Source organism: Porites lutea, chromosome 11, assembly GCF_958299795.1.
Source record: "Porites lutea chromosome 11, jaPorLute2.1, whole genome shotgun sequence".
In the NCBI taxonomy this organism is placed as follows: Eukaryota; Metazoa; Cnidaria; class Anthozoa; order Scleractinia; family Poritidae; genus Porites; species Porites lutea.
The window spans coordinates 19,595,729-19,618,977 of NC_133211.1; the positions used below are offsets into that span (position 1 = coordinate 19,595,729).

Below are 23,249 nucleotides of genomic sequence, written 5' to 3' on the forward strand. Positions count from 1 at the left end.
CTGCTTACTGGCGTCTCTTTTAGGCGCTCACTTTATTTGTCTTTGGTCAAGTCACAGCTGTGTTACGCCACCCAAGTCTGGTCGCCCGCTTACGTTTCTCTGAATGCTAAGGTGGAACAGGTGCAGAGACGTGCAAGCAGGTGGATTTTACGCACGCGCAGAGACGAGTCGTCGTACAAAGAGCGGCTGACTTTGCTAGACTTACTTCCACTTTCTCTAGATGGTGAACTTAAAGATTTGATCTTTTTTATAAGTGCCTTTACTGTAGTACCGATTTAGATGTTCGGAATTATGTATCTTTTGTTTCCCATGATCGTACAAGACTAAGTAACTCCTTTAATCTTCGCACCCCTTTTTGCAAAACATCAACTTTTCAGGCCTCGTACTTTAACCGTATAGTTAAGCTATGGAACTATGTTTGTAAGCTAGCACCCCCAACCAGTTTTTCCTCGCCTACTGCCTTTCAACTTTTTTTTCGCAATTTAATGAGCACTCACCAGTCGCGGGTATATGAAATCAATTACCCCTGCACGTGGACTCTAGTCCCTACGTGTCCATGCCACTCGTAATTTGTTTTATTTTTGTACGAATGTTTGAGTATTCATTTTATTTTGTTTTAACCTAGGTCTTAATCTAGGGGCGGTGCCTCGCATGGGACGTTAGTCCCGTTGCACCTACCCCTTTTGGGTGTTTCCTTCTTTTTTTTCTTTTCTTTTGTGTTGTATTATAAATTTATGTTGTATATTACAAGAGGAGTACCGAAAAAAGCTGTGGAAAAAAAAATTGGAGAAGGGGTGTCTGTGGGGAGGGCGCGACTGTACACAGGCTAGTCTCAGACGGATGATCCATTTCTAGGTCTAGTGTGAAAACGGCCAATAACAAAATTCCCGTGTCCAGTGTTTTTAATGATAGCGAAGGACTGTACGGAACGACTGTCTTGCCGTTGCCTTGTCCGTAGGCCGCATTATTCCGCGCGGCTGATGCCTTTCGGGTCATGTGGTCTGAGCGAGTTCGCCACTGAAATGCCTTGACCGAGATTGCGTGGGAAGACGCCGAACAGGGACTAGGCATGGCGATGTCTACCGTAGCGTCCGAGAAATACAGGGAAATGTTGTTTATCGGCAACGTGTTTTACAAACAGTGACATCTCTGCGTGTTGTTTCACTAGCGTTTTGAGGGCACGGCCTCCTAAAAATGGCAAATATTAATCCCCAGCAAGAAGCCACACTTTCGCTATGGAAAAAATTAGTTCCCCAAGAAAGCGCCGGAAATGGAGCCTAGGTCTTGGCTAACACCTAAAAGGCGCTTCCCGTAACGTGCGGACGGAGTCACACTAGCCGGGAAATAAAAAACGCAACCATAAGTGAGTTTAGTACCTTCCTTAAAAGTAGCAAATCTAGGGAACACTTTCTTTTACGGTTAACTCTTTTTTACGCTATTTACGGCTAAAGGTTAAATTTTTTAATTTTTACGGCTATCGGCTAAATTTTTGGCCGTTTTACGCCTATCGGTTAACCCCATTGAGACCCTCCTTTATCAATCGTTTTTGTGCGTATCTTTACCTTGCATGAAAGTCATTATCATTGTTGTCAGGTTAGAAAATGATTTTCTCTCCTTTCTTAATATCTCTTTTGGAGATGAGCCTTATAATTTGTCAAAATAAATCGCTTCACGAAAAGATCGCCTGGCGATATCCGGAAACGCAGAAAGATAAATGCTACATTCATAGGGGAGGGGTAGGGAATACACATTGGGATGTTTCCGGGAACTCATCATTGAAGCGTTGTCTGATCTGAATCGTGTCAGTGAAGAGCAGCTTCCCCTCTCAAGGAAAAGCGAAGGCATCGTCATGAATGTCCGGTAAGACCTTAAGAATTGTTCTGGAGGCAATTAAGTTATATTTAAAGAAGTTGTCGTACAGTCACTTTGCGTATTTATTATTGCGTCCAAATCATTGACACACAACAAAACGGACTCCGCTTGCTCAGTGACAGATCGTTATCAGTGATTATGGTATTTAAAGGTTAGGATATTTCATGGATCAGTTTAAACACATGGTTTGATGAAACAGGTTCTTAGTAACTATGTTATAGTTCTTCTTTTGAGTAAGTGTGTTTAAGTGTTGAGCTCTGCTTTAAAGCGTAGGGATTCATGAGTTTAATAAAACAGCTAAAATCTAGCTAGTATAATGTCAGTATCATGAAAGATCAGGTTCCTAAGAAGTATATGCGTAGAGTGTACTTGAAGACAAAAATAGATTTGCATAATTTTCCATGTTATATCTAACCTAGCTCATCATCTATATACCAGTAGGCCCTTTGCAGCTCCGCAGCTAGCCATTCACGTGGTACAAAACCGCCGTGCTGGAGACCAAACGTCGCACTGGGGCAAGACAAACAAAGGAAATTACCATTTAAAATCAGTGTGCCTTTTGTCTGTCTTGCCCAAGTGCGACTTTTGCTCTCCAGCAAGGCGGTTTTGTACCAGGTGAATGGCTAGCTGCAAAGGGCCTATTGTTGATTATATCGATTCTAAACATCAACAGGGAACAGTCTAACACTCAGGCCACGAGAGCGCATGAAAGTCAATTTTTCCCGAAATGTGCATGATCAAAAGAAAAATTGTTATCTTGCTGCAGCGCTGTTACAAGAAGTTTTTTTTTTTTTTTTTAACAAGAAAACAAAGTCGTACGGTATTTGCTGTCCATTTGCAATTTCTAAATAGGCATCCCTGTCCGAAATCAGATTGAATTTTCTTTTGGTAAAACGACACCAACTAATCCTCGCATCTTAACGATCAAAGTTCGCAGTCTAAACTGCGCGGTGCGTTGTGAGAAACAACAGAAAACTGGCAAACTGTAAAATAGAATGGGATTTCTGATGTAGTTTAAAATGTATTTTAACCTGATGAAAGTCTGTCTCACTGCTAAGTATTCTTTTTCAATAATGCATGTGTGAACGTGCCGGGCCTGTGTGAAACGCAGTCTTGAGCACTTTGATCCGTGTCAGGTGATTGTTGATTGTACTTTGCTCTGTAATGTTCGTCGCTCTATTTTTTGTAACAGAGCCACCCGCCCATCAGCTGATCAAAAGTGCTGACACATTCCCTCCTCTCAGAAAGAGGTCAAACCACTAATTCGTGAAGTTGTCTTACGTTAAAATGAAGATCTGAGCCCAGTTGTTAGAAAGGTGGATAATGCTATCCAGTGGATAAAGCAGTTCGTTTCCCGGCCTAATATTTATCCTTTGGGTAGAGATTTATCCGGTATACAGCGCTATCCAGCGTTTGAACAATGGGGACCTCTTTGTCCAGTAAGTCTTTCTTTTCATCAATTTTGATCTTCCTATGACAGATTAGTCTCTGTTTTTCGTTTTCAAAGTAGTAGCAGGGGTAGGGTTGCGGGGCTGCTGGTCTTGGTGGGAGTGGGTGGATTTCTTGGTTGGAATTTTACAAGAGGAGATGAGTCGTTAGGAGGACCCTATAAAAAACAGACTGTGAACAGTCTCCTATTTTTCTTGTGAGTCACAGTAGATCGAGAGCACGCGTGGGGGCGAGTGGCTAAGCCGCGAAACGAGGGCGGAAGCCCGAGCGAAGAAAAAATAAGACTGACTGCGATGAGAACTTTGATCTGGCGATTAGCCGCTTTTCACGCCTCCTTAATTGACAGTTGTCTCCTTCTGAAAAGTGACACCATTTCACGTGCTTTTCCTGTAAACAAACAGCTAGTATATTGATTGCTGTTTGGTTAGAAGCATAGTTCTCTTCTTATCTGTGAGGTATTGAAATCTTATGATAGTATCGTAATGAATCCCGAAACACGAAACTCCGTAAAAAAGAGGGTTCCTCAAAGTAAGCGAGGAAGAAAGCGAAAAAATGGAGAAGCCTGGCAATATTATAGACCGGTTGAGAATTTGTCCTTTTTCCTCTCTCCGCCCTAATCTCTCCTCTTTTCTACCATTAATTTGCATAATTTTACTTTTTCTCTCGCCTTGCGTGGCTCTGGGGAAAGAAGGACGACCGCTCGCGGTCTATATAAAACAAACAGTAGCTACGGACAATAAAAAGTGTTCTGAAATTGGCAATAAAATCCTGAACTCAAATGGTTCGGCCGTAGACGCAGCCACTGCCACTATGTACATGATGTATCCGGAAACCCAGAAAGATAAATGCTGCATTCATAGGGGAGGGGTAGGGAATGCACATTCGGATGTTTCCGAGAACTCATCAAGTGAAGCGTTTTGTGATCTGGATCGTATCAGTGAAGAGCAGCTTTACCTCGCAAGGAAAAGCAAGGCATTGTCATGAATGGCCGGTAAGACCTTAAGAAATGTTCTGGAGGCAACTAAGTTATATTTAAAGAAGTTGTCGCACAGTCACTTTGCGTATTTATTATTACGTCCAGATCATTGACCACAACAAAACCGACTCCGCGTGCCCAGTCACGACATCGTTATGATTATGGTATTTAAAGGTTAGGGTATTTCATGGATCAGTTTAAACACATGGTTTGATGAAACATGTTCTTAGTAACTATGTCATAGTTCTTCTTTTGAATAAGTTTAAGTGTTGAGCTCTGCTTTAAAGCGTAGGGATTCATGAGTGTAATTAATAAAACTGCTAAAACCTAGCTAATATAATGTCAGTATCATGAAAGATCAGTTTCCTAAGAAATATATGCGTAGAGTGTACTTGAAGACAAAAATAGATTTGCATAATTTTCCATGTTATACCTAACCTAGCTCATCATCTATATACCAATAGGCCCTTTGCAGCTCTGCAGCTAGCCATTCACGTGGTACAAAACCGCCGTGCTGGAGACCAAAGGTCGCACTGGGACAAGACAAACAAAGAAAATTACCATTTAAAATCAGTATGCCTTTTGTTTGTCTTGCCCCAGCGCGACTTTTGCTCTCCAGCAAGGCGGTTTTGTACCAGGTGAATGGCTAGCTGCAAAGGGCCTATTGTTGATTATATCGATTCTAAACATCAGCAGGGAACAGCCTAACACTCAAGCCACGAGAGCTCGTGAAAGTCAATTTTTCCCGAAATGTGCATGATCAAAAGAAAAATTCTTATCTTGCTGCAGCGCTATTACAAAAAGTTTTATTATTATTATTATTCACAAAAAAACCAAGTTGTGCGGTATTTGCTGTCCATTTGCAATTTCTAAAAAAGCATCCCTGTCCGAAATCAGATTGAATTTTCTTTTGGTAAAACGACACCAACTAATCCTCGCATCTTGACGAGCAAAGTTCGCACTCTGTGGAGGGGGGAGTACAATTTTCCAAGAGGCTTGACTTTGAGGGGTCAATTTTGAAAATGCACAAAATGTGAGGGGGGTCGGAATATTAAGACACAGGGCTGGCATTCTAAAAATTTGCTTCGGCTGTTCTTTGTCAACAACAAAATATTACCCTTATAAAGCTTGGTCCAGAAACTTATCAGCTAATTCTACTACCACGAATGTAGCATGCTTGTACGCACATATGCCCATGCATACAGCTGAAATTTGGAAAACATATATAGATTTTTTGTAATTTCCTGAAAGCAGTTTTATAATTAAATTGGGATAAATATTTCGCATTACATTGGTGTTTTTGTGTTAGGATTTCCTTTATCCTTTTACTGATTAAGTGGAGTGAAATAGATCCGAATGTGAAGCCACAGACCTTGGTTGAGACTTTTGACCAAACCAACTACAATTCTATCCCGCAGTATAATGTAGCTCTCATAACTTTCTTGCCCTAGTCTTGTGTCAACATGCACAGCTAAGCGTAGCTTCAGCGGTTTGAAGAGACTGCAAACTCCTTTACGAAGGACCATGACAGACGAGAAATTGAGCTCTCCTGCATTTCTGCACATACACAAGCACAAGGACGTAATTGATATTGATTGCATTATAACAGAGTTTGTCTAACAGAAGGGTACACATCTCGCCCTTTGCTTGTAACGTCCTTGATGCCGTAGCCTACGTGGCAGGAGTTGAAGGGGAAGGGAATTAGGGCGCAAGACCGCGCGCGAGGAAGAAGGGAGGAGGGAAACCCGTAGAGAAATCATGAGAAATCTCATCAAGCTTCACTAACAACATATCTTTAGTTACTCAAATGGCGTGATGTTGTTTTCAACCAATCGGAAAAAGGTATTAATTCGCAGATTGACATTTAATTAAACTGATTCTGACCAATCACTATTTTCACTCTTAGAATCTGAGCGTGAAAAATGGAGAAAACAATTGTCTCCTTGCGGGCGTTCCTTTCCTTTCCCCCTCGCGGGCCCAAATTTTTCCTTTCCCTTCCCCTTTTAACGCCTGCCACGCAGGCTATTAATCATTGTAAACAGTCTGTACCTTACCGATAACACTAGAGGTAGATGGGTAAAATAAACAACTAATTTCTGCATTTTCCTTCGTCTTTATTTACTGAAAATGTCCTGCAGAAAACGCAGGGGATGGCATTTCCGAGACCCCAAATTTAAAAATGTTCTGCTGGGGGAACATGCCCCCAGACTCCCCCAGGTTTGGGGCTCCTTCAGCACGATAGCTATTCTTCACCAGCGTGCACATTCAAAATCTCAGGCCACGCTGCCAACTACGGTACCTTATAGCTTATGAAATCGATAATAAACCATCTGAAAGCAATGGTCACACTACACAACTCCGCCAGTACCTTACGCATGCGCCAAGAGAGAATAGATCATTCTCTCTTGCATGCGCACAGCCATATCATCAGGGCAGTGGCAGCCATGGACAGCTGTTTCGCCCTTGTTGGAGCTCATCAGCATGGCATAGCCAACGGGTCAATGAAATCAATACCCAAGGATGGAAGAAGAGACTTGGTCTAGAAGGCGTTGAAGGGCGGGGGGGGGGGTGTGCATTTTAAAAATAGTTATTTCCAAGGAGGGGAAGGGGGGGTACAATTTTCGTATGTAATTATTTGGGAGGTGAAGTTTTGATATACCACACTTTTCTGAAAACCCCCGCCCCTCCCCCCCGGGACATAATATACGATCGGCCCCTAATGTCCGTCGCTCTATTTGTTGTAACAGCCTCCCGCCCATCAGCTGATCAAAAGTGTCGACACAGTCCCCCCTCTCAGAAATAGCCTGTTTTTCTCCTCTTTCCCCTCAAAAAGGAATTTTTTTTCTTATTCCTCAGAATGATCTAAAAGATCAAAGGCGCCGACTTAACGACCCCCTCAGAAATAACTTTCGACGTCCCACTGTTCTGATCTGTACATACATATACATAGTTACATGTTTTTTATGCACCTATCAAAGTAAACCCCGTGGGGGGGGGGGGGGGAGTGCGGGCAAGGGGTGGGGATTTGACAAATTTTAAAATTTTTTGATCAAATTCCCCAGGGTGGGAAACGAAAGGTCAATCAAAAGTGTCAAAAAAGCCCCCACCCCGGGGGAAAAATCTAAATAAACAATACTATAATACTACATAAAACGAATAAAAGAACATTTCAAAAGTACGTTCTTACTACTTTTATTTAAGGTTAACGTAAGTTCCGTTAAATTACTTGCTGTAATAAAGCATTTTCTCTCTCCACTAGCATCTCTTATTTTGAACAACATAATCGCTCCAGGAAGATTGACCGTGCTATTATATTAATGAAACGTAAAATGCTTTATAACATCTGCTCAACATGTGGGAACAGGTCGGATCAGTGACCCGTAAAAAATCCTCTGACTTTCATGGTAAAATTCGATTTCAATCGGGGTTTACAATCAGATGGGAACTTGAAGATAAAAACTTTCTCAAAATAGACATTATCTGTTTAGATGACAGTGTAAAGTATCGGATTATGGCGATTAAAACAAATGAAAACTTCATACTTCGGCTTTTTGGTGTCCCCAAATTAGTAAGGGATTCTTTTTTCCCTGGCTAGACGGCTTTGACACTTTAATAAAGTTTCTATCTATCTATCTATACCTTTCTCCAGCAGCGTGACTTTCAGAAAGCCTCGAGGGACGGACTTGGTAACCGCTTCTGAAGTGATACCAGCCTTCTATCGGTCAAAGTCAAATGTCCCGTCCCCGGGGTCGCTTCACGATAAAAAGCCCGACATGGGGATAGTCTCAGGCATCAAATCCCCTCCCCTTACCCGCACTCCCCCCCCCTCCCACGGGATTTACATTGATAGGTGCATTACTTGGAGTCTTATACTGATAAATAGTAGGATAAGTGCTTTATTATCAACAGAGCGCCTACAGACACATGTGTTTACAACGATAACAAAGATTTAGTAATAGTATCTACATGTAGGTGTGTTTGATTGGGGGGTGGGAGGAGGGGGGGGGGTTGGATATCAAGTGGAACAGCCCTGCGCAGAGGATTTTTTTGAGGTCAAACCACTACGCCGTGAAGTTGTCTTATGTTAAAATGAAGATCTGAGCTCAGTTGTTAGAAAGGTCGATAACGCTATGAAAATCGTTTCCCTAATATTTATCTTTTGGATAGAGATTTATCCTGTCAGGAGCCCATCAAATATGGGCTCCTGGATATCCGGTGGATAGCGCTATCCAACGTTTGAACAATGGGGACCTCTTTGCCCAGTATGCCTTTGTTTTCATCAATTTTGATCTTCCTACGACAGATAAGTCTCTGTTTTTCTTTTTCAGAGTAGTAGCATGGGGATTTGTGGGCTGCTGGTCTTTGGGGGAGTTCTTGGTGGAGTTCTTGGCGGATCAAGCGATAAGTCCTTAGGAGGACCTTATAAACAAGCAGTTGCTACGGACAATGAAAAGTGTTCTGACATTGGGCAATGATATCCTGAACTCAAAAGGTTCGGCCGTAGACGCAAGCCATTGCCGCTATGTTCTGTCTGGGAGTTATACACATGCAGTCTTCTGGAGTTGGTGGCGGTGGAGTGATGCTGTGTTTACAATCGAAAGCTCAAGAAAGCCAAAGTCTTTGACTTTAAGGGAACTGCTCCTGCAGCGACAAAGTCTGATATGTTTCCACCAAACGAATCAGGGGACTCGGACACGTCGAAATTAGGTAAGTGCTATTTTTCTTTTTCGCCTTGCCCCCGCAGGGATTTCGCCCAGAAGTGACCAGCTCTAGTGACGACCACCTTCGTGAAACCCCGTTTGAACTGTGGCAAAATTAAACTAAAGTTCTCTCAAGCGACCGTTCCCTTGAGCGAACTCCCAGCTGTAGTTCTTACTCTTGAAACGAGTGAAATGTCCGCCATTTTAGTTTTCACAACGAAAACAACTCAACCTCGTCCCCAGGTCTTCTCGGTAAACGGTACCCCTTTAGAGGACTGCATTTTTGACGTCATTTCCTCGTTAAACACCAAATTTTTCCAAATTTGGTCATCAGTAACTGGTTATGGTGAATTATGCGTGTGCTTTTAGCCTATCAGAATTGGGGAAATATTTTGAATGAATAATAATGATAGATAACTGACCATTAACAAAACAATCAACGGGAGAAACATTTCAAAGCCAAGTCAAATCACATACAAGTCACGGTTCGTTTAGGTCTCATCCACCACGCATGTCGTTGCATTCAAATCCCTTCCCTCATCTTCAGTGCATATGTACAAACTTTCCTTTCCCACTGACACCCCGCCAAATTACTGCAGCTGCTTATGATGGGCAGAAACATTTTTTTCCTTACCGTGCATGAAAATGGTGCTTTGTTGGATTCTCTTACATGTCCAACACACTGGCTGCGGTCACATCTATGACGTAACTAAAGTTGGTGTCAAGTTACGTGATGTCATACCTAACTGTATTTAGTGCTTTTGGTCGGCATTGCGGTCACACCACGTAGTTAACAACAGTTAGTTCTATTTAGCCTATGTAAATTTTTTGTTTGTTGTTTTTGGTTTCCCCCTCGCTTCACGCTTGGTTTTTATTTTGCATATTTATATATGCTCATCTCGCACGTGCGAAAAGAAGTGTCACATTCTGATTGGTTGTTTGTTTGTAAACTTAAGACTAAGGGCCTGTTTACATGAAGGTGGAGGACCCCAGATAGGTGAGGTAACCCCCTTAGGTGGGGTAAAAAAAATAACCCTCATTTACATGCAATCTTACAACCCCACCATCTCGGGGTGCACTTTCTCAAGATTATTGAAGGGTCGCTAAGCACGAAAACAAGAAAAATGATGGCAAACCACGTGTTTTGGTGATTAATGCTCTTCTACACTCGCTTGCCGCTCTTGCTGCAACCTCCAGTGCTGTCGCTTTCTATACCTTTAATAATGATACAAAGCTACCGCCAAAGTGAATTTTGTGCGAACTCAGTACCGCGAATCCGACCCCGGCTAGGCCGGTTACTCCACCTTGAAACGTTTCCATGGCAAAATTTGACCCCGGCTAAGAGGGTTACCCGGTCTGGCAGACCGGGCTACCCGCCTTGGCGGGTCACCCCACCTATCATGTAAACGTGCCAAATTAAAATGAGACATTATATGGACAGGCGGGTTACCCCACCTAAGCGGGTTACCTCACCTGCCTGGGGTCCCCCACCTCCATGTAAACAGGCCCTAACCCACAAACCCTGCTTGGGTATAACTATAGTTAGTCTGCATTGTTTTGGATCACCGAGGCGTAAATTTTCTAACTATAATTAGAGCGAACAGAGAAGCGGTCACATTACCGAAATAGCTAACTATAGTTATCCCCGTCTTAACTATAGTAACCTAGCCTGTTCTAGGCTCCGAGATAGTGGTGAAAAGTCGTGCTCGTTTTAATACGTCCCCTACACTATTTGAGAGCGTGGCACAGGCTATTAGTAGCCCAGATGTGACCGCAGTCACTGTCTTCAAGGTAATTTATCTTTGTCACGCAATGTGTCACGTCACAAGCGCTGCCCTGCTTTTATAATTTTAACTCTTCTTTGCTCTTTATTAAATATTAGAATCTTCATGAATTCGTGTAAGTTTCTGCATTGTTTTGGATCACCGAGGCGTAAATTTTCTAACTATAATTAGAGCGAACAGAGAAGCGGTCACATTACCGAAATAGCTAACTATAGTTATCCCCGTCTTAACTATAGTAACCTAGCCTGTTCCAGGCTCCGAGATAGTGGTGAAAAGTCGTGCTCGTTTTAATACGTCCCCTACACTATTTGAGAGCGTGGCACAGGCTATTAGTAGCCCAGATGTGACCGCAGTCGCTGTCTTCAAGGTAATTTATCTTTGTCACGCAATGTGTCACGTCACAAGCGCTGCCCTGCTTTTATAATTTTAACTCTTCTTTGCTCTTTATTAAATATTAGAATCTTCATGAATTTGTGTAAGTTTTATTAAGCGTAAAATCAGAAAAACAGTGTACCCAGTCCTATGTAGATTTAGAAAGAAAGTGCCATTTGACCTGATCATCGCACCAAAGTTGTTCCTCAAGTGACCTACAAGCTTTATTCTTAATGTCAGTTTAGGGAGCATGTAACAATTCTGAAATGCTACGATTTGTTTAGTTAAGCTCATTTCAATTCTACTTAGTTATGTAGTATAATGAATTAAATTACCACGGGATGTTCATGATCACCCCAATGACATTATTTAAAGGAACGACAGCGGCAAACAAAAGTTGCGAAAAATTTACTGTTTTGTCTCTGGTATACATTTTCATTTGATTGGCATGCAAATATGTATCGAGTGCCCGCGAATTTTAAAGGATCAAATGGTTCACAAAGGGTGAAATATTTAGATCCTGTTTCAGGATGTAGTAAATATTTCGGAGTGATAGTAAGAAAAAAATGTGTTCAAAAATGTCTATTTTTAACCTTGTCACAAACGCCCCCCCCCTGTAAATGACAATGAACAGGGACCATCAGGGGGGGCCTAGAGAAAAATTGATTGAGGTATTTTGCTATCATGTAAACAGATTGTTAGTCTGCTTTCTGAAATATTTACCTAACAGAACTCCAATTTTCAAGGAGAAAATTGTCCCCCAAAAAAGGAAATTTTTGGCCCAAACTTCCCCCCCCCCCCCCGATGCACAGTGCAGGTTTTTGTTAGAAGTGAAACAAATGCCACAGCGAGTAGTTTCATCTGAATTACTAACTACACACAAAGTATGAGCGAAGGTTTTGTTTGACCATTTCCAATTTTGCTCAATCCCTAGCGACATTCGTTCTTAAGCTCTCGTGAGCGACCACTCAGAGTCTTACTCATGTAAATCAGCACCTGCCCACTACACTAAGGGACCGTTCATTAATTAAACACAGTAAACACAGGGGTGGACTGGAGGAAAATTAAGCAATCTCCAAAAAATTTCCCTGCTCCTCCCCCCACGGAATGTAATCTTTTCAAGACGCCCCCCAATTTTCTTCAGATATATTTCAGAGCCCGCATGTTTCTTCTTATGTTCAAGAAAACTGCATCCAAGTTTAGCTAAGTTTGTAAAATAAAAGGTTTGGCATAATTTTCTTAATTCAAACATAACACTTGTTAAGCATTGTCCTGTTTAAAAAAAGCAATCAAGAGATCCTTCATGAAAATATAGAAGGCTTCTTTTTCTAATTCGCAAAATCATCTGAGCAGTTAACGTTGTTACATGGACAGATCATTTTCTTGAGCCACCTGTCATGTAACGTCTATTCTCATAGTTTAATTTTTTAATGAGGTAATTTCATATGAGTACAAGATATTCTAAAATGTTTATTTCTTTGATAAGGATAATCTGATGAAATAAAAGATTTAAAAACAAGTTTATTTTTTTTTCAAGGTCCCCCTTCATCAGACAAAAATGTTTTGGGAGCCCTCCCTGGTAGCTGAAATATGTTTTCGATGCCCCCCTAATTTTCCTCCAGCTCCCCCTGACCCATGATTAATGAACAGTCCCTAATGGCTCGTTATTTATAAAGTTCTTTAGAGTGAGGTTGTATTTGGGGTTGTTTTGGTTAAAAAAATTTGGACGTAAAGTTTAACCCTGTCTATATTAGATATAAAGAAACTCATTGAACAATAATTTATTTTGTTTTTTATTTATGGATTATTTTAATGAGTTTCCGAAGCTCTCGTTAGCGACCACCCTTTATTTATTAATTATTGTTTTACCATGCGGTCGCTTACGAGAGCTCATTCTCATAAGCGACCAGCTCTAGTTACTACAATTTTTTCGAATTTCCGAGGTGGTCTCTTACTAGAGTAAAAAAAAAAATTTCCAGGGGAGCATGCCCTCGGACCTCACTATATAATTCGTGCATTCGGGGCTGACAGTCCGCTTGTTTCTTCAGTTACTCTGGTACCTAATGTTCACACTTAATGTTCAGTTACAAAAAGAAATTGAAAACAGAAGTTTGAACACCAAAAAACTATACAAAACGAGACAATGTTGCCACTGAAAAAATCGTTAAGTCAATAGGTGATCAGAAGTCCTCGTGAATCATGAATCTGGAAGAAAATTTTTCTAAGAATCATAAATCGTTGAGGAGGGAGAGGGGGGGGGGGGGGGGGCTGGGCGGGGACAATGACAAAGTGTCTGTTAACTGAGGGTTGGCTGTAATTAAAAAGAAAAGTATTCAAAGCATTTGACTGAGTAGCCTGCAAGGACGCTTCTTCTTTTGGGGAGTTATCGCGGATATCTCACATGCGAGCCTTACGTCGCTAGACCGCGAGCAAGTCGTCTTTCTTTCAGAGCCATGCGCGGCGAGTGAAAAAGTAAAATTATGCAAATTAATGGTAAAAGGGAGGAGCTTCCGCCCTCGTTCCTCGCGGTTTCGCCGCTCTCCCCTCACGCGTGTTCTCGATCTTCTGTGGATAAAAAGAAAGAAAAATAAGATACTGCCGGCGCAGTAGTTAAGCCGCGCGCGAAACGAACCGCGAGAGATTTGGGCGGAGAGATTTTTGTTGGCGCCCGTGCCATCACGACTCGTTCCCTTCGCTGCAGAAATGAAGAGCTTGCTCGCAGCTTAGTGATGAATTCACAACGTTTTTTTCCAGGCGGTCTTGCTATCGCTGTTCCTGGCGAGGTAAGAGGTCAATACCAAGCTTGGAAGGTTTACGGCAAGTTACCTTGGAAAGATCTGGTCCAACCTGCCATTGATTTAGCCAGAGACGGATTCCCAATAAGCCACGCCTTGGCAGATGTCATGAAAGATGAGTTTAAGAAAATAAAACATGATAAGGGGTTAAGGTGAGAGCCTATTTCTTTATGGTTCTTTCCATTTTTTCTCTGATCTCGGCTAGGAAAAACGCCTGAGTCTTTAAGGCGGATAGGGTATTCCTTTTTCACAAATACCTGAGTGGGATAGTTCAACCGAACTATTGGTAAACTCCAACCGCACAGCGCTTTTTTTTTTTTTATCTAATTCTGTAAAACGTAAAGAAAAAATCCACTAGAGGTACAACAAGTCCCAGGCAGAGCCGGACACCCGTGGTGTACTGTCCTTTGTATGGGTAATCTGTCGCATAGCGAGAGACCATATATTTATGGGCGTAGCCTCCTAATGCTCCTTCAGAGTGCCTTCAGCCCCAGAAGTTGCCTATAAACAGAATATGATGAGTATGAAAACTCAGTAGAACAACTCCAGATACAGTGCATTATTTAGCATACTGCTGTGATTTTGTCAGTCTATTGCTATTTATTGTAACATTTCAGCGAACTCCTCCTGGATGAAAATGGGAAGCCTTATAAAAACGGGACTACAATCAAAAACGAAAAGTACGCGAAGACATTGGAAACAATTCGAGACGATCCCGAATCTTTCTATAAAGGGCCGCTGGCCGAGATGATCTCCCAAGACATGAAAGACCTTAAGGTTAATTAACGGAAAGGTCACTGAACGAGATCTGAGGAACTACCAGACAAAGATCAGGGAGCCACTAGAAAGTAAACTAGCGGGGATGAAAATGCTCCTTACTCCTCCCCCTACAAGTGGCGCTGTACTAGCTCTCATCTTAAACATACTGAAAGGTAGGTAGGTAGGTGTCCTAGTGTTCTGTTTTCCTCCTCCTCTTCCTCGTCATCATCAACATCAACATCAATATCATCACCATCATCATCACCGTTTATGTAATTGCCATAGCAAATGTACATAATTAAGACCGTAATTTATAGATTTAGCTAGGGATGAAAAGCTCTCGTTAATAAACTTATAGTTTACTGAAACAGAAAATAAAAATCGTGTAATACTAATCGGCGACAACAACGTTGTTTTGCACGACTACAACGTGAAACTTCCTAGACTTCTTAGTTTATACACCTTTTATGGAGAAAATGTCGTATGAATTCCTGTGCGCTTTTTTTTTCTCTGCCGCTCATTTTTCATTTTTCATGATTTCCTTCCAACGAAATTCGTCTCCTTTAGTTTTTATCTCTCGCTCTAGCTCTTTCTCTGTTATCCACGTCAGTGTAGACATTAACATTAAGTCAAAAAACGACTCGGCTTGGTTGTGGTTTTTTCTCTCTAAAACTCCTGGTGGCCATGCAATTTACCGCCAAAACGCGCGGGTGTCTGAAGTGCGAAATTTCACCCCCGGCTTACATGGACGGGTGGACATACGGTCGTACGTAAGGACGATTTTGAGAGAAACAAAATGCTGGGTGCAAAGATAACCAAATTTTCTTACCCATGGTGCTCCGCTGCACGCTTCCCGAGCACAAGAGCTCCGATATAAACTTTGTTAACCCCAAGGGGACAAACTACGGCCGCCACAGCCTTAGAAAATTTCATTACCTTAAGCTTCCTCGTTGGTTATATTCCTGGAAAAATTGTACAAATTTGTCACTGAGCGGCTGGCTTGGTGTAAATGCTGATTTTTTTAAAGATCTTATTACCCTTAAAGATCAAGTGTTTTATTTTGTAGGTTACAATATGACTTCATCAGCTCGTGATGGTACAAAAGCCTCTGTGTTGACATATCACCGAATCATTGAAGCTTTTAAGTTTGGGTTTGCTTGGCGTAGTGGACTTGGAGATCCAGAGTTTAATAAAAATAAGAATATAGACAAAGTAAGTGAAAGATTATTATATTCCTGGGGGGTACTTCCCTATAAAAGTGACGGGGGTGCCGTCGGAAAATTTCGCCAACACCTCTAAAAGGTACCCGAATCTTTTTTTTATGGGCGTGTCCCAAAGTCATTTTCACCCCCAAGAGGTACCAATTCAACAGCAACAAGTTATGTAACTGGCACTGCAAAGGCGAATAGGATTTATTTAAAAAAATATTCATATACCTGTCTCCCCTTGTGGTGGAATGAAAGTATAGGAAGGAAAATTATCAAGGAATTTTAATTTGCAAAAATGTGCACTGGCAAACTCTGGCAGCAGTCATTTTAGGTTTTAGCATCCTAAGCGGTACCAATCCACAAATTTAAAACCCTAAAAGGTACGACGAGCACCCTCGTCTCCTTTATGGGGGAGTACGCCCCCCGCGATTATATTTTCACTCTTTCTCTCAATAACGGTTTAGTTTCGATTAGACAGCTTCGCTATTTAGACTGTCTTTACTGTTTTCGGATAAGTGCAACACATTTCGAATTCTAGTTAAGGTGCAGCTTTTGACGTATTCTTCTAATTGTGTTTGGTAATAAATTTTCTTGCAATAATCCCTCTTAAGTATGTATTAATAGGGTTTCGGGATTTCCCCCCCGTCACCTACCCTCCCCCTATATCCACCTCTTTGTCCAGAATGAGAGCCCACTATACGGCCACAATCTCTCCTTTTAGTTTTCAAACCCAATTCAAAGCCTTATGAAGTGAGTGTCTAAATTTCAGGACAATTTTCGGTTGCAGATTGCGCAAAAGATGTTAAAACAACAGCTGGGTGACAAGTTACGTACACGGATAAAAGATGATCGAACATACGACAGTGTGTCTCACTACGCGCAGTACTTTTCTGATGCTGATTATGGCACCACACACCTTGCCATTTTGGCCGAAAACGGTGACGCAGTTTCTGTGACATCCACTATAAATTACAGGTTAGTTAAACAGATTCGTGTCTTCTAATAAAGGCTCTTCTTGCTCCGATTTAAAGCTATAGTTGTCATTTTGCCTTTGAAAAGTTTAATAAATTATCAATGCGACTTAAGTCTACTAAACTCTTTAAAACATAACTAAAAAAGGTATGGAATTTCTGCGCACGTTCCTCAGACTGTATTTGGCGGGAAACCAGTGGTGGCTGGTGGTATCGCAAAATATCATCTGTTTCTTCACGCTAGGTCAGATTCAACAGATATTTAGCGTGAAAGTACAGCAACTGCGATGATTCCAGAAACCCCGGCCAGAAAGGTGGAGAGTCTGTATGATTTACAATGTAAGATTAACGCGTGTTTCTCGACAGATTTGGATGCGGAAATCGATCGACCCTGACAGGAATTATCTACAATGACGATATGGCAGATTTTGATAATCCCGGCACCACACCAATCGATGGCGTTTATCCGTCTAAGGTTAATTATCCAGCGCCAAACAAGCGGCCGTTCTCGTCAATGTCTCCTGCCATTTTGACGAACGGTAGTGGTGACGTACAGCTTGTTATTGGTGCGTCTGGCGGCAAAAGGATAACCACGGCTGTCTCACTGGTATGACATAGTTACAAGTGACCTGAGACAGTACGAGTCGGATCCAGGATCCAAAATCGGGGTAGGAGACCGTAACTGGATAGCTTTTTCAATAATGGGGCTGGCTTCATCGAAACAGTCAAATTTGCTATTTTTAGCACAAATTGCGCCATCTCGTGTGACACGCCCGCGCATTTTATACACTATGAAAAAATGCTCAGTGAACACTCAAACAAAGTCCTAATAAGATTGACTATCTCCTGAAATTTCACACGAGAGGGTTCCCGAGCGAGTCTGTGACAGTTTGTTTATTTCGATGGAACCGCGTGGACCCTGCAGTTACGGTGTCCTACCCCGATTATGTCTCCTAGTTGGATCATATTAGTTACAGTGGACATGTCGAACTCGATGAACCTGCTATATGGAGCTCGGTTGCCCAGATGATTAATATGATGCAAACAGTCTCCAGTTCTTAAGGTGGCATGAGGGGGAGGTTTTCAACTGCCTGACTACCGATTTTCCACCTCGAAGAAATACACTTAGACATGATTTTCTCTAAATATTAACGTTACATGAAAACTAGCAATAGATTTAAGTTTGATATGCAGTTAGGTTTTACAAGATCGGAGCGTCACTAGCAACACCATGTTGCCATTTTCAGAGGTGTACGTGGTGAAATTTTAGCTTTATTCCCAGCTTGTGTTGGTAATTTCGACACTATACCGCCCGTGGAAAGTTGTTGGAACGCATTATTTTGATAGCAGTTGAATTACTTTTAAATATTTTCCTTTCTTGAGCGTTTGTGACAAGTTTGAATTGCTCGGTGATGTGCAAGCCCCCATGATGATTTGAGTGTTATTTTCGCTGTTCTTCTTGGATTCATTGCTGGTTACTGTTAGCGGTTTTATCGGATTATTTCGGTCAGCTTGTTACTTCAACCTTTCTTCTTTGCAAATTTCGGGGTCTACTCGGGTCTATCCCTGTTAGTTTCCCCGTTATGAGGCGTTGAAAGTGTCTCGGAATGAAGATTTCATTTTACAGCCAAGTAGCATAACTCCCGGGAACGGGCTGAGAATTGTCGAAGCGAAAGCGGACGTGAAGCCGTAACGCAAAATCCAGGAAGGGTTTGTTCCATTTTAAAGCAGAAAAGGGAAATAAGTTTGAATATTGTGAAAACCTTTGGAAACAAAACATTTTTCATTACCCAGTGCGGAAACTAAAAGCGTGTCTTTAAAATAATTCGCATGCAGTGTGTATGGAAATCTTCATGTTCGGGCACTACTTTCGGTCTGCCTTTTTCCTTGCCTATAGCAGATTTATTTGCTCATAAGGATTACAAACAGGCACTGTTTGAAAAATAATATAAAACTGTCGATGAAAATAAAATTGTTATGAGCTGGACGATGCAAGATTTTTCACCTTGCTCAGTCTTTGTACGCGCTCCCCCCCCCCCCTTGCCCGGTAAAACGTTACAAATGTATCAGTCAAATCGAAGCTTCAACATCCCCCCGGGCATTTGACTTTTTTGAAAATTGTTGTTCAAATTCTCCCCTATCCAAGCCAAAATGCCGTTCAAATGCCCCACACTAGGGTCCATTCAGGTGATCAAATGCCCCCACTCCGGGGACATTTCACAGGCACATGAATGACAGAAGGACGGAAAACATGCCTTTAGTTGTCGAACAAAATATTTATAAATACAGTAGCCTGCGAGCAAGCTCTCCTGTTTGGGCGAGCGAAGCGAGCCTCGCGAGAATGCGCGAGCGAGGGGCCGATCCTCTGCCACTCGCAGCTTCGCCGCTCGCTCGCGCGTTCTCGCGAGACTCGCTTCGCTCGCCCAAATAGGAGAGCTTGCTCGCAGGCTATAAATACAGCAAATAATTCGCATCAATATAATAAAGACAGAAAATCACTCGGTTAGCGTATTTACTATGAGCAAAACGATGAGTGTACCACATGGCCATTGTAAATTTTGATGCTATCATTCCAAAATTTTGTTCTGAATTTCCAAATCCCATTTGCAATTTTAGCCTTTATTTCGTTTTTTAAAGTTTTTAACTTGCTTTTCATGAATATTTTCTGGTCTTAAATTCTACAATTAGGTTTTCTTGAATTCGTGGTCGACCTTCCGTATGCTGCCTCAACGCCCGGTCTTTTCCTGCATTTCTGTTTATATGTTATTAACTTCCTGTATTTTGTCTTTTTCATTCGGTAAATATCTTGCCTCGTTTGAATTTTCGCATTTTGCATTCTGTAATTTTGTTGCCTCGATTTCATGTCCCTTGTTTTTTATATATTCCGTCCTTTGCTCCCATGGGGTAAGAATTTTTGGTACAAACCTACATCGATTCGAGAAATTTGGTGTGTGACGTCAGCACCCGTCAGCACCATCTTCCGCAAAGACTCTGGAAGAGAGGTACATACCAAAAATCTTCCCTTGGACGGAAATTGCCCGCTTTTTGTGGGTTGCATCTTATCGCTAAATGAAGTTGTTTTATCTATGTTATCTCTTATTTATTCTGTCGAATGTCCATATTCTATTTCTGTATTTTTTTAAAAAAGTTGCCTCGATTTTGATTTAAAAAGTCTAATGCAGTCATGGCTCAATGGCGGATAAGGTGACATGACCTAAAAAGGCGGGAAAATTCGGAGCTTCATTCCAAATCTGTAAGCGCTTCTTTCCATATCTCAAACCGCCCTCTCCCTTTTCACTTACACTTACATGAAATTTCTAAGTTTCTTGACTCAGAGACTTAGTTTCTGCTCAACAAATGTTGTCAAAGTGCAAGTCTCTTCAATTTTAAAGGGAAAAAAAAAATTCATAAATACGAGCAGAATTCGATCCCAGAGAAATAGAAATTCTAGGTGCCCTTTTTTAGGGTCAAAATCCGTTAAAAATGGGTAATTATACCATTTTGTAGATGTTCGAAAATCCTAGGAGAGGCAGGCAAGCAAGAAATTTTACAACAAATGTTCCGAAAATTCTAGATCTCAAATCGTCTTCCGAACAGATATTTTCCGAAAATTGCCGTTGGGTGCCCCTCACTCTCCTCGCATCTTTTGATTTCACGACATCCTGTCCAAAAATCAAAGTTTGGTGCATGCGCAGTAACGGGATACTATTCCTTTAATTTTCATATTACTGGTTTACTGATACAATTCACAAAATTCAACTTCACCTGCAAGATGCATGTTGGTCGTAACCATTTCTTGTAGGTGTTCATCTGATATCCATCTCAATGACGTTATATTTATATTTCTGTCTTTATAAAATCGTCTTACGCTTCGCGCGCTAGGTCCGCGTGACTCTGTCGGAGGAAACATCAACATTACAAGCCAGAATTTTAGATAGAAAAGTAATGCAAAGAGATATAACTCTTACCAGGAAAGAGAGCTTGGAGTCTTTGACTAATGGATTTGTAGGAAAACCCTCGTCCAACCGGCTCTCGTATAAACGTCTCGTCCACCGTGAGTCTGCTAAACTCATTTTGAAGGTGACTTTTTTCAAATAATTCTGCTTATCGGTTCAGTTTCTCAAGCTTTAGCCTCTCTCACAAGTTATTTCCAGGCCACCTCGTTCTAACTCTATGGAATCGAGGCAACATAATTACCGTAAATACGTTGAATTCCAAATACGGTACGTAAATAATCAATGATCAGGGAATCGAGGCAACATAATTCCAGAATGCAGAATGCACGTGGCGTAAAAATAAAACAAGTAACATAGAATGGAGGCAACATAATTCCAGGATGGGGAATGCAGAATGCAAATGTCGTAAATAAAACTAGAATCTTGAAATCGAGGCACCATAACTCCAGAATGCTAAATACCATAAATAAAAAACAAACGGAATAAAAGTATACAAGGAATGACCATGTGTGACACTTATTCTTAACAACGCCAGCGTCCTGTGGTGTGCAAAAAAAAAGTCGTATGCGGGTCCTCGTGCTGCATAAGAAAAAATCGAATTCAGTGATAATTTGGAGGAGGGTTTATGTCCGGAATGAGGGGGTTATAATCGAATTTATTTTTTTGTTTGCAGGTCGGAATGGGCCTGTAACTGGGAATATTGAACAAAAGAAGCAAGGCTGATTTTACTAACTGGGGTCCGGGGGAACTTCCATATGAAAGGGGCAGGGATGCGCGTCAGAAATTTTGTTTCAAACCCCTAAAGGAGACCAATGTGGGCGTGGCCCAACCTTCTTTGACCCCTAGAAGAAAGCATTTTAAACTTTGCTTACATGAATCGAGTAAATAAAACGAACTGAAAGTATATAATTTTTAAATATTTCTTCGCGTGCAGCCCTGAAAGAGCCATTTACGGCTAAATTTAATGGTGTTTTGACCAGAACACCCTATGTGATACCAAAATCCGAAATTTACACCCCTAAGCGAGTCGACGACGAGCATCCCACCCCTTTCATATGGGAGTGCCCCCCCGGGAAATGGGGGAGCTTATAAGCGGCCGCAATTTGAATCTTGACAAAACACCCTTCCTCCACGAAAAAAAAAAAACGTGGGATAGTCAGTCGTTTTTAGCTTTCGCCGTTCCTTCACTCACAGGATTGAAAGGTTTGAAACGAGCTTAATTTGGGCATTTTTTTCTTACCATTTATAAGTGTTGATGAACAAGCTTTGGTTTGACGAGTCCTTGTCAGATGCGGTTGATGATCCTCGACTTCACGAAGAACTTGTGCCAAGTATGGATGTAGAAATTGAGAAGAAGTATCGTCTTAATGGCGATATAGTTAAAGGCTTAAAAAAACTCGGACACAATGTAATAGTGGGAAATGATGCTGCTTTTGCTGCGGTGCAAGCCGTATATCGGAAACCTGGAAAAGGCATATACGCTAAGTCTGACCCGAGAAAATATGGGGTTCCTGCAGGAGTATCAGCCACAAGTTGCTGGGCAACGTTTGTTGTTTGGAGCAACTTTTTGGCGATTTTCTGGCAACTTAAAACATATTCCGCTTTTTAGGTCTCACAAGAGTACTCCTTCTTTAGGCCATTATGGTGATATGGTGCGCATGCGTAAGGTCCTCTACCAGGGCTTATAGCCAGAATTTGACAGTTCGTTCGATTGTTTCTTGGAGTTGCAGAAACCATTCTTGGTTCGCTTTTCTGTTGTGGTGTCGGTATTGCTTAGTGTCCTTTCAGTCTTTTTATTATGTCATCAGATAGTACCGGTCCACAACATCAATAAACTTTTGTAGGTTTTCAGTAGCGTTATAGTACAGAAGCAGATTCAGACAAGAGATAATACATCCTTTCTTCGATTCAAATGTTGAAAGTAGCAAACTGAAATACTTTCAAGCGTTTATTAGTACTATTTGAAACGTGTGGATTCGGGGTCATTTTTTAGTTGATAATGGGGGATCGAAACTTGTATCTAGGTTTAAACTAGTTTTTCCTTGGTAATAATTTCCAACTTTCCTCACATTTTTACGTATGCCTTTTCCTGTAAACTGCATTGTCGGCTTTTCTTAAATTTTGTAACGCTTCATTGCTTTTTGTATCCAATTTTTATATGACACCAGCTTTTGATGATTTTCACCATAGTTAATTGAGTGGAATGGTTATGAAACCCGTCAGACTCCTTTGTTATATGTTTTTGTGGACCTGAAAGTGCACAACGCTCAAAAGAATTCCTATCATTTTGATTGTATTGACCAATAAAAACGTTGCATTAATTTATTCCGTAACAATTTGCCAACAGAAAACAAGGGATTGTGAACTTTCAGGGTGCTTCCAACATAAACTGCAGCACTGTTGTTTT

General features: G+C 41.4%; 1 pseudogene; it reads left to right on the forward strand.

The window, feature by feature from the left end:
• The first annotated feature begins 3,194 nt into the window (after positions 1-3,194).
• LOC140952236 (glutathione hydrolase 1 proenzyme-like) lies at positions 3,195-23,177 on the forward strand (annotated as a pseudogene).
• The last annotated feature ends 72 nt before the right edge of the window (positions 23,178-23,249 follow it).